The sequence below is a fragment of the Benincasa hispida genome, chromosome 1 (genome assembly GCF_027475165.1).
Source record: "Benincasa hispida cultivar pf3 chromosome 1, pf3_genome.v1.1, whole genome shotgun sequence".
NCBI lineage: Eukaryota > Viridiplantae > Streptophyta > Magnoliopsida > Cucurbitales > Cucurbitaceae > Benincasa > Benincasa hispida.
The window spans coordinates 96,650,741-96,661,855 of NC_143478.1; the positions used below are offsets into that span (position 1 = coordinate 96,650,741).

General features: G+C 33.5%; 1 long non-coding RNA gene across 7 annotated transcripts; it reads right to left on the reverse strand.

Annotated features, from left to right (window-relative positions):
• Positions 1 to 6,628: 6,628 nt before the first annotated feature.
• On the reverse strand, positions 6,629 to 10,739 carry LOC120090863 (uncharacterized). 7 transcript variants are annotated; one of them, XR_005485604.2, is made up of 7 exons: positions 10,569 to 10,739; positions 10,388 to 10,445; positions 9,032 to 9,145; positions 8,123 to 8,843; positions 7,817 to 7,869; positions 7,452 to 7,559; positions 6,629 to 6,866 (listed from the first exon to the last, which is right to left on the reverse strand). It is a non-coding gene; the product is annotated as an uncharacterized LOC120090863 (long non-coding RNA). The 7 variants fall into 7 exon arrangements; XR_016528328.1 differs by having other exon boundaries at positions 7,445 to 7,559; XR_005485603.2 differs by having other exon boundaries at positions 7,445 to 7,599.
• Positions 10,740 to 11,115: the final 376 nt, after the last annotated feature.

The following is an 11,115-nucleotide window of genomic DNA, read 5'->3' on the forward strand; positions in this document are numbered from 1 at the left end:
AGCCATGTTTAAGCAAGTCAACCTGCAAAATAGAATAAAGGGTGATAACATTAAATTTCAAAATATATAAATAAGTGTTAAGATACAACAACGATAAAAAAGTCAAGCAGACAAAAAGTCACGCACAAGAAAAAATGTACATGATTGGCTTACTTTATGCAATGGAAAAATATCATATTCGAAACTTAAAAAATATCTACAACTTAAAGTTATGGACTTACTAGGATTTCATTCATTTTTCTCTTTTGACCATATCCAGCCTCAGGAGGAACAATTACCTTTTACTGCAAAACAAAGAAAGATGGGAGAGATTTAAGAAAATATAATAAAGAAGAAGAATATTATCAACAAATCAAGCATATGCTAAAATTTAAAATAGAAGAATGCAGATACCTTTCCCCCAACTTTCACAAAAAATAGAGAATATTGGAAGCCCAATCTTATCTACAAACAATAAAAAATTTCTTCAAATTTTCATTCACCAAAATAACCAATTAACTCCAAATAGATTACCCAACGTGTGGCTTGATTCGAACGTCACTTCAAAACTACAACAAAGTAATCCAACCTATGAAAAGTTCAATAATAATGGTTACAAAACGCAAATTCCAGCCACTATGTAACAATTACGAAAGAGTTTCAAGGTCTTAATACATAGCAAAACGTCCAAACATCGTTAACTTTGCTGGATAGTGGCTCCATTCCCTTGAAATCTTTGAATTGAACATCAAAAATTGAAAATAACTCAATTATTAGACCAATACTTTAATGGGTAAAAAACTATTAATACTAACCTCCAAACTTGCCAAAACCTAGCCAAAATCGATCTCAAACTTATTGGACAACAACTCAACTTCTTCCAACACTTAAAAATCAATCTCGACATCAAACATTCAAATAAGCAAATCATTACAGAAGATGCTACATTAAAACCCAAATCACAAATTCATTCCAATACATCCAAAACACTTACCCAAAGTGTTTGCTCAAATTGATGCTTCACTCGAGCCTCGACCAACTTGCTTGAAAAGATAAACAAAAGAGGAACAAGAACATTTATACACCGATTTATTTGTCCAGTCTAAATATACATCAAAGCAAAGTTTAATAACAAGGGTTTAAACGGTTACCATTAATCCAAAAGGGCCAAGTTACTAAAACTTACCAAACTTTGCCAAAGTCAAAACCTTGCACCCTTCAATCCACGCTTCTAATCTTCAACCTCCGCTACAACCTGAATCTATGGCCCAAACATAATGGATTTTTATCAAAACTAACCCAAAATCAAACGAAAATCAAGATTATACATATAAACCTACAAAATTACTAAACCTTACCTAAAACAAGGATTTTGGCCAAGATTGACGTCTGAATAGTGCATGTGGGTTAAACAGCAGTTAAAACGATGGCCCAACAAAATCGACAGTTGAAATGACTAAGGTTGGGGGGCGAGCAGCAAACGGTCGATCACTGGCAGAAGCGACAAAAGCGGTTGGGGGCGTTCAACTACATATCTAGACGAGGCTGAAGACTCGCGAACAACATGCACGACTGGGCCGGTGTGGCTGAGCAGACGGCGAGGGAGAGGCGCTCGGCTTGGCAGTGCGAATAGAGGCGAGAGAAGAATGGAGAGCGGCTGGCAAAGACAACGGTTTGGATGTGAAGGCTGATGACGACTAGGGTTCTCGGGTGCACGGAAGAAGAAAAAAAATTGAGGGGAAAGGCAGGGTCGCGTGAGTGAGACAGTGAAAGATGAGAGAAAGAGTTTTTAATTAAAAAAATAGAAAAATATTGTTTAATAAAAGAAATAAAATAAAATAAAACTTTATTTTATTTTATTCCATTATATTATATTATATTATATTATATCCTTTTCCTTCAATCCACAAATATATATATATATATAGTTAAAATTCTTTCCTCTTCTTCTTCAAAACCTAAATTTCAAAATAAAACAATTCTCCCAATATAACTTCAAATTTTTTTGGACATTAACTTCAAAATCAAATTAATTCGGCATAAAACCCAAAATTTTCTTTAAACGAACTAAATTTTAAAATTAACAAAAATGTCCTCAATTATTACAAAAATGCTGAATTTAATTTAGGGGCGCACCGGATGTTACAATAGATGAGGGAGAGAGAGAGTTATCGTGAGGGGGGTTGCGGCGTGAGAGGGAAAAGAAGGGGGATTTTCTAATTTGATAAGTATTCTTTTACTTATTTAAAATAATAAATAAATAATTATTTTTATATTTTATTTGATAATTTTGGTAGGAGGGAAACCAAATTTGAGAGAGAAATGAAAACAGGGGAGAGGGAAACAAAAAATAAAGATTAAAAAAAAGTATTACTTTTTATATTTTACTTGACATGAAAAATATGTCAAGTAAGAACTTCTTATACTTGACACGAAAAACGTGTCAAGCAAGACCTTATATCACTTGACACGTAGTAATAGTTTGTATGAAAATATTTGAAACATTCCATCAATCTCCGCTTTTTAAACCCTTTTACTTGACATTTTCTTTCCTAAAAAGTCATTATTTGACTTTTTTCCAAAGAAACATCAAGTAATTAAAAACTACAACTGTCAAGTAATGTAGATTTTGTAGTATTGCTTAAGAACGATATCGCAGTATTTCAATTCCTAATACAAAAGAAGCATCAACAAGATTTTTCATCTCAAAATTCTTTTTGAGAAACCTCTTAGTGTCATGCAATTATAAACCTACATCATCACTTACTATGAGTATGTTATCGACATATAACACCAGAGAGGTAGATTTACTCCCACTGAACTTGTGATATACACAATCTTCCATTATATTCACCTCAAAATCAAAGGAGATAATTTCTTCATGGAATTTGTGATTCCATTGATGAGATGCTTGCTTGAGACCATAGATGAAATTCTTCAATTTACACACCATAGACTTTGAATTACCAGACACAAAGTTTTCTTGTTGCACCATATAAATCATCTAATCAATGTTCCCATTGAAAAATGTAGTTTTTACATCCATCTGGTGTAGCTCTAAATCAAAGTGAACTCCCAGTGCCATAATTATCCTAAAAAGAGTCTTTCGATGAAATTGGAGAGAAAGTCTCTTCATAATCAAGGCCTTCCTTTTGAGTAAAATTCTTTTGCAACAAGACGAGTCTTATATCTTTCGGTATTGTCGTGCAAATCCCTTTTGGTTTTAAATATCCATCTACAACCTATGAGTTTCACTCTTGATGACAATTTGACAAGTTCCCAAACGTTATTGTCTTTCATGGATTTTGTTTCCTCTTCCATAGCATTTATCTACTTTTGAGAGTTAGAACTTTGTAGAGCTTGTTGGAAGTTGATTGGATCATCTTCCATTACGCCCACATCATCCTAATGTTCTTGAAGATATACAATACAAACATCTGGAATTGTACTTTTTCTTTCTCTAGTGGACCTCTTTAATGGCACTTCTTGAAGTTGTTGAGTTTGAACTTCAGGTTCAACAACGGAGACTTCAATGTTGTTTTGTTCCATAATTAGTTCAATAGTGAAGTCAGAAATTGAAGCCTGAACATCATTTATAACCACATTAGGAAAAAAACTAATTCCTCCTCGAAGACAACTTTCCTTATGTTATACTCCCCCCTCTCCCTCCCTCATCCAAACTCAACATCCTCAAGGAATCTAGCATTTTTCGTCTCAAACAATGATCTAAAAGTGGGATCATAAAACTTGAAACCCCGAGAGTGCTTAGAATACCCAACAAAATAGTAGCTAATAGTTCTTAAGTCCAATTTTCTTTCGTTAGGTTTGTAAGGCCTAGCCTTAGCTAGGCAATCCGAGATGTGAAGATGCCTAATACTAGATTTCTCTCTTGTCCACGACTCATAAAGGGTTTTAGCTATTGCTTTACTAGGTACCTTATTAAGGATATATGTTGCAGTCTTTAGTGTCTCACCCTAGAGGGATTCTGGTAAAGAAGAATGACTAATCATACTTCTTACCATATCCTCAAGTGTTCTATTTTTCATTTCCGCTATACCATTCATGTTGGGTTTACTCGCATAATGTATTGCGGGATGATTCCATATTCCTCTAGGTATTTGGCAAAGGGCCCTAGACATTGCTCACCTAATCCATCATATCTACCATAGTATTCACCACCACGATTAGATTTGACAACCTTAATTTTCTTTCCAAGTTGAAGTTCAACTTCAGCTTTGAAAGACTTGAAAATGTCCAAAGATTGAGACTTCTCATGAATTAAATATAGGTACCCATATCTTAAATAGTCGTTTGTAAATATAATAAAATATTGTTGTCCATTCCAAGGAGTCATAAGGAATGGACAACAAATGTCTGTATGTATTAGCTCTATGACGTTTGGCATCTATTGGCACATAATTTTCTTATGTTTGTCTGTTTTCCTTTAATACATTCCACACAAACATTGAAGTTACTTAAATCAAAGGGATCAAGAATTCCATCTGACACAAGTCTTTGAATTCTTTTTTTAAAGATGTGATCTAAACGCTTGTGCCATAACATAGTGGAATTGTCATTTAATTTACGTTTTGTAGCACATGAATTAGATAACAAGATCTTGTTAAATGAAGCAAAGGAATCAAGCATATATAGATTATCAATTAAAGAACCAGTATCAATAAGCTTGGAATCTTGAAAAAGACTAACTTTATTATTTCCAGAAGAACAAGAAAAACCAAATTTGTCCAAACTGGAAATAGAAACAAAATTCCGTCTAAATAACGATACAACAAAAGTCTCATTTAAATCCAAATAACAACAAGTTTTTAAATGTAATCTAAAATTTCCAAAAGCTTCAATTGGAACTGCTTTGCCATTGCCCATATAGATGAATTTTTCAGCATCACTTTGCGGCTGACTCCATAGGCAACTCTGTTGGGGTTGATACCCTAAAGTCTTGTGTCATGTAGTTTGTAAATAGTTTGTACGAATACTTGTGATGTATAATATATGATATTTACGTCACTTCTTGTTTTTGCTCATATGGATATTTTATTTGCTTTACCACAAACTAATAAACTAAAATCTCTGGTTGTCTTTATGTAACTTAAGCATGTATGTGGTGATATACAAGTGGATCATGTCTTAAGTGATAACCAAAATGGTCTGTAGTATATGGATATAGGAGAGAAACTTTATCCTGGTAACGCTATGGATGCGGCCCACTTTGTGGAATAGTTACAAGTGTTGTGATTGTCACAGATGGTCTGATCCTGACCATTCGTGTAGGGGACATGTGAGCGGGGGCATCCTATACAAAGAGTTTGTATAAGACTTGGCCACGAAATGTTAACGTCTCGTTATATAACACCGTTCATGATAGAGACTTCACTTTACTAGGATGACCATAGGTAACATGACCTCAATCCTGAGTGAGTTGGGAACTCCTATCATTGAGGGCGGTCCTTTGATTTACATGGGTGCGAGTGGCCAGGCCACCGACTCAAATCTACCAATTTGGGGATTCATCTAATTTGGGAGTTGGAAACTCAGCTACACAAGATGGAATTCACTCATTCCCCGACGTAGGAGCAAGTAGATAGATAGCTCCCTTAAGGGCTGATTCCAGGGCTTGAATGATGTGGAGCCACACACCTTCTCATGGCCCGAGAGATGTTCAGACATAATTGGACTATGTTAAGAGGGATCAGTGGTACTTAAGGAGTGAGATGTAACACAGGGGCAAAATGGTAAATTAGCCCAACTGTATTTATAAGCATCTGTGAAGTGTTATCATACTCATGATTGGTTATATCTGATGGACACAGAAATATATCTGTGGTAAGAAGAGTTCAGTTGTCGATCTTTAGTGGAATGCCTGGTAGTTAACGGATGGTGGATCTCGTGGCTAAAGAGTTTAGTCAGCTATTCACATACCGTTGGAGCTTCAAGCCATAGGTCCATAAGATCCCCTTTGTAGCTTGGATACAAGTTGAGAATTAGTTTTGGGTCAGTTTGAAATGTTCAAATCGACAAGAGCACTAGAAGAAATTCGGGCTTTAATGTCGGTTTTAAACCGACATTAAAGGGCTTTAATAACACCAATAACACAGCCTTCAATGTCGATTACAACCGACATTAAAGCCTATTTTTTTTTAATTATTAACCGACATTGAAGCCCAAATTTGTTCCTTTTTTTTTTTTAATTTCGTTGCGCAATCCATTTTTTTGGTCAAATAAGTTAAAAACGATATTATATGTCTCGTGTTGGGTCAGGAAATGTCCATGTTTTATATTAAAAAGTATAAAAAAATTTGCATGGCGAGCCCATCAATATTTGTCTTCCACCTATGAATTTATCCACAAACAAGAATCAATATTTCCAATCCATTACATATACTCATCAATATTTGTCTTCCATCTATGAATTTATCCACCAAAATTTACAAAACAATACCAGAACCAGACTTTTATAGAATACAGCTTACACTAAAGCCATCATTTCTCTCATTCACAAGTATCAATTAGTACTAATTCCATGAATAAACAAGAATCACAATACCATGAATACAGCTTCCAATAATAAACAAATCATGTCTTCCACCTATGAATTTATCCACAAACAAGAATCACAACACCAGAACCAGACTTTCATAGAATACTTACACCAAGCCATCATTTCTCTCATTCACAAATATCATATTAGTACTAATTCCATTCACAAAGATCATAGTTAAATAAATTTATATTCATTCTAAGCTAGCATTTACATTCTATTGAGACAAAAAACAAGAATTACATCCTTACACAAATCGGCCAACAAAACTTGCCCATTGGGTTCGAATTTTGTCGATCTCTCCTTACGTATATGCATCTTTTGTATTGAACTACAAAAAGGAAAAAAAAAAAAGAAAAGATAAATTCAATATAAGTTTATGTCCATTTATTAAATTAAAGATAGTACTCTATAAAAAATAAATAATTTACGTACGAAGCTAGCATATTCAACCAAAAAGTTTTACATTATCCATATAACTAAAAAGTAAAAAGCCCCCTAAAGCAACATCAAAACTTCAAGCATCTAAAAAGCACACCAATGGATACAAGACTTCAATCAAATGAAACCACAAAAAACATCTCCAACTAAAAGATGCTATCGAGGGTCAATCCTAGATAATGAAGAATTTGATTCAAATTGACGAAGAAGCACAATAAATGGTTAAACAAGAGATAACAAAAGATTCGACAATGATAATGAAGTATTAACTTAACCCACAATGCATGAATAACCCACAAACTACCATAGTGCAACCGGATTCATTTAGACAAATAATGCTTAAATATAAACTACCAAGTTCCACTACCATAAACCAACCAAACCATAAACTACCAAAGGATGCCTAAGAATCTATTCCAAAACTTTAGAACAAATAGACTTTTAAGATAAGCATCTTATAAATATTACTTTGTACTTGTTATTAATGTTGTTATGAAGTCCTTTTTGTGTTTGGTGCATCTTCTCCACTTGTCAACCTTCTTAAAACATGTCCAATGCAATCTTCCTCTCTTCCTTCCAAATCCTTAAGAATCAAAATTTAGCCTTACACATCAAACTTGAACCTAACAAAATGAAAAACTTCACTCAAAGTCATTTCATTATTACTCAAATGAGTTAGCTCCCAAATTCTAATTCGACTAGTTTCCAAAAGAATCTTATTCTGAAATAGTTTCATATCCACTTGCAAAGGCTAAGAAGAGATTATTTTGAAAAAAAAAAAAAAAAAAAGAATCGCCTTGTCAAGAGAGAAGAAAAGAAGAAGATAAGAAAACAAGTAACCTATCTTCTATATGGTTCAATCACCACAATATTGCTCATTTCTCTTGTATATCCTGTTCAAGTGGAAAAAAGTGTAACAACAATTAGTAACCTATCTACTATCGAGATAATTTTGATCATAAACAGAATTGATCCTCATAGATTTAGCTAGTTTATCTAGTTGCAGTTTAACACTCAAAGCATAAGAATATTATATTTTTCACAAAGGGACTTGAGTAAACAACAAAGTATCTTCTTGAGTTGGTTTTAGTAACTCACTTCTTTCCCAACCCCAAAAAAATAGCAATTGTAAGCATAACAAAGTACCTTCTTGAACTGAGACACCTGCATCCCATGTGTTGCAGCACACCGACTCTCTCATGATTGTGTTCCATGCTTGATTATGACATCCAGTTCTTCCTCAAGTATATTGAAAAGCGTTAAAACAGTAACTATTTAAAGTGAAACTGACATTTTAACTTACTTTTATCTCTCAACAAAATTGTAAACATCCTATATATAAAAGATCTAAAAGAGAGAGATAAAAAAAGAGAGAAATCAATGAGTTAGACGAATTTATCTGTAATATTTTTCCCTTTCTACTTCTCAAGAAATCTCAGCTCTTCTCGTGGACGTAGGCACCTCTTGCCAAACCATGTTAAAATCTTATTGTCTACTTCTCATCCCTTACCTTGCATACGTAAATCTGCATTTAAGTCTTTTGATCTTAAAAAAATCGCCATTATTGCTAAGCATTGAGAGCTCTCAACCTTTCTCTTCCTTCTTTGTACAAAATAATTTCATTTTTCCTCAACATTCAAACACAAGATAGAATCACTAGCAAACAAATCAATTATGATCTCAACATCTTCTTTTCATTTAATAGGAAACTACTATTCAAACACAAGTTAACAGAGACTGTTTTATCACAGGAAGGAAAATTAAGGTAATAAATATCCATACTACCTAATTTTCAAAAGTGTCTAAGTTGTTAAAACAACCAGGACTCACTCACCTGTGTTGCTAAGCTTCTAGATGGAATGTCTGCCTACAGAAAAAGGAAATTTTGATATGATTAGTGTAACTAGTACATACCCTAGCATATCAAACCAACACAGACAAATTCTTTAATTGCTTTTTTTATGTCAATCTTTTTGATATGCCAACAAATTCTTTAATTGTCTAAACAACAGAAAAAGGAGAGAGGAAAGATAAGAGATACCGAAAGACAATTACCACGTATCCTGAGCTTTTACATGACTGCATTGGCTTAATATGCCCTGCTGACGACTCCTGGAGAGTTAGAAAAACATTTCTGATGCGAGCCACAAGATTGACATCCTCAGTTACCTAATTCCAATAATAAAATGAACATGGATACAATAAACAAAAGTTAGATAACATTTATATCCAAGGAATGAACAAGTCTACACTGATCCATGCAAGTTAAACCAAGTACTCTCTCCAAGTAGATTGAGTAATTGTTTTCAGATAAAGCAGTTTTATAAACAAGTGTAGTAGTTACAAAAGGGTGATTGGGTAACAGGTGCCCATCCTCCATCCTAACCTAAATCTAGACAGTGAGCTAGAAATTGGTATTCCAGTTACATGAGATCAAAACTGGGAAATATATCAGAAAGAAAATTCTAATATAAGAAGCCCAAATAGAATGCATAGGTTGACTGATCTAGGAAGAATCCATCAGCAATACAGAGCATCGAAGATAAACCTAAAATTTGAAAATATCTGAAAAGCACACAACTTTATAAATTGAGGTCAGCAGAATAAAAAAGAAAATCATTAGTGAAGATGAAGAACAAAAGGACACCCATCAAAAAACCCAAAGCATCACGAGTATACTTTATTTGTCAACTTTTTTTTTTTAAGACAAGAAACAATTACATTGATGAGTGAAATTACAAAAGAAGAGGAAAGAGAGATCCCAAATCCAGAGGAGTTACAATAAACTTCTCCAATTGGACAAAAGAGAGGAAAGTGTATAAGAGGGAAAAAGTGAATTCACTTTACACCAAGAAAAAGCAATTAAGAGAACATTATAAAAAAAAATTGTCTATAAGTATTCTCCTTAGATTTCTCAATAAAAATACTAAAATGTGATGAAACAAAATGAGGTCTCCAGCGCTGCTCCAATTTACAAATAGAAAAATCACGTGTATTTTTAACCCCATTATTCAAAACATGGGTAAAAATTATTGAAATAATACATATTAACATTTAACAATACGAATAATGGAAATAAAATATAGGTCCCAGACTATCTTTGCTGTTCCAATTCACAAATAGAAAAACATAAAGGTTTTAAACCTATTTTTTAATACATGGGTACCAAAGCTACTTAAACCTAACAGTCAGATACTAAACAAATTGTAGGGAATGTCAGGCTACAAGAAATTAAAATAAATTATAATATCAGAGAGGCCTATTATTAAAATAGTATTACATGTAACAAGTTCAGAAACAGTTAGTATTGAAAACAATTATGTATACGGCATCCCAAAACAAAAAGTTGATGTTCAGCAAGGATCATAATTCACAAACTTTCACAATCTACCGCAAGGAAGATGCTCTTACTTTATAAAGATCCAAGCTGTAAAACCCCATGCGGAACAACTGCTACTACAACAATAGTCTACAAAGCATATAAATAATAATCAAGTAATCAGTTAGAAAAATATATATAAAAAAAAGAGATTAACAGAAAGTAAACTTGAATAAGCCGGATTTCTTCTCAGACTTCTTATCAAAACAGCACCTGAACAGTTGAATCCATGACCAAATCCATGGTCGGATGCTTGGCCGGGTTGTGGGTTTCGCGTGGAAGGAAGAAAGGAGTCACGTTTTGGAAGGGTTTTGCATAGGTTGTTGGATGAGTGGAAGTTTGGGAATGAAAGGAAAAAGAAAATGGGGGGAGTGAAGCGGGAAATGAAAAAAATGGGGGGGAATGGGTTTTGTTTTGGTTTTTTTTTTTTTAAAAAAGAAAAGCGGATTTTTAATGTCGGTTTTAAACCGACATTCAAGGTATACCCACAATGTTGGTTTAAAACCGACATTAAAGATCCGCTTTTAAAAAAAAACCAAAATCGACTTTATACCCCCGGTTTCACTTTTTCCAACCGACATTAAAGCCCAAAATTCTTGTAGTGGAGGGAGTTCGATCATATATGATATAATTGAACTGGTTAATTATATATGATATGATTGACTAAATGTATGAGATACATTATTATGGAGGAAATTGGATATAAATATGATTTATATCAAGTAGAGGAGAAAACACTATAGTTGATATATGATATCAA